The 1328-nt window shown below is 46.2% G+C and overlaps 1 protein-coding gene across 1 annotated transcript in view; it reads left to right on the top strand.

The window, feature by feature from the left end:
* Positions 1-616: 616 nt before the first annotated feature.
* Positions 617-1328, top strand: part of LOC128320564 (ephrin type-B receptor 4b-like) — a 33198-nt gene continuing 32486 nt past the window's right edge. The window contains 1 exon segment of the mRNA XM_053240530.1: positions 617-1328. This exon segment is cut by the window's right edge and continues 114 nt beyond it. The gene's annotated coding sequence lies outside the window, so the exon portion shown is untranslated.

Raw genomic sequence — 1328 nt, 5'->3', positions numbered from 1 at the left:
TCTCATGGGGCAGGTGAACGTCCTGAAGCGGGCCAGCTCCTTCATTATCACCTCATCCTGAATGAATGGAGGCACGTTGGAGATGACGAGACAGAAACCTGCACCGGTTCTCTTTTCGCCCGTATTCTGGTTTGGATCAGCTTATTAACGAGGTTTTGTTCATTCGGGATGAGAGGAGATGTTCTCACACCTGACCTGCTCTCCCACCGCTAACAGCACCTCCTCCACATCAGCTAATTTTCTAATTTGTTCCCAGAGTTTGTATCCAAGCTTCAGCAATGCAAATGTTAATATTTATCTCACCGATATGCAAACTTTTGAGAGAGAGAGAGAGAGAGAGAGAAGAAAAGAAAAGTAAATAAGTAATAAAAGAAAGTGTTAAAAAGAGAGAAACTGTGAGCTATTAAATAAATAAATAATTAAATAGTACAGTAATTTTATTTGTAGATTTTATTTATTTATTTATTAAAGGGAGTCAGTCTCAATCCCCTCACGCGCTTCAGTCTCTTGTTTATTCATAAAGTTATTATACTTTAACCAACCACCAGCGAGGGGCGTGGCTATGGGCGTTACCGGGGGCGTGGTCTCAGGGTGGAGTGGGGAAGCTCCTGAATGTTCACTTTTCTGCGTCTCGTGCCGTCCGCTGCTCATGTGTGCGCGTGAGAGAGAGAGAGAGAGAGAGAGAGAGAGAGAGTTACAACTTTCTCACTCTGAGTTATTTTTCGGGTTGTTTTTACTGAGCGGAGTGTGAGAGAGAGAGTGTGTGTGTGAGAGAGTGTGAGAGAGAGTGTGTGTGTGAGAGAGTGTTTGAGAGAGTGTGTGTGTGTGTGAGAGTGTGAGAGAGAGTGTGTGTGTGTGAGAGAGTGTGAGAGAGTGTGTAAGAGTGTGTGTGAGAGAGTGCATGTGTGTGAGTGCGTGTAAGAGTGTGTGTGTGTGAGTGTGTGTGTGTGTGTGTGTGTGAAGGGATTTTTTTCTTTCTTCTCTGAGGACTGCAGCAGGAGGAAATGTCGGGTGGATTTGCGCTCGCGCGTCTCCGGTAACACGGGTTCAGTGTGCGACTCCCGGAGCGCGCGCTGCAGCAACACACGGGGAATACAGCTTTAAAGAAGACACGGACTCTCCCTCTCTATCACACACACACTCTCACACACACACTCTCACACACACACACTCTCACACACACATGCACTTTTTTGTGTGTTTTTCTCTCCGCTATTTTGGATTTACAGCTTTAATGTCGGATATTTAAAGTTTCTCGGTCCGACCGGCGGCGCGCGCGGGAAGTGTGTGTGTGTGTGTGTGGAGCTGCTGTAATTGACTAGTGAAGA

This window comes from Pangasianodon hypophthalmus, chromosome 16 (assembly GCF_027358585.1).
Source record: "Pangasianodon hypophthalmus isolate fPanHyp1 chromosome 16, fPanHyp1.pri, whole genome shotgun sequence".
NCBI lineage: Eukaryota > Metazoa > Chordata > Actinopteri > Siluriformes > Pangasiidae > Pangasianodon > Pangasianodon hypophthalmus.
Note: the sequence above shows the minus strand (reverse complement) of the source record. Positions and strands in the feature narration are given on the sequence as shown.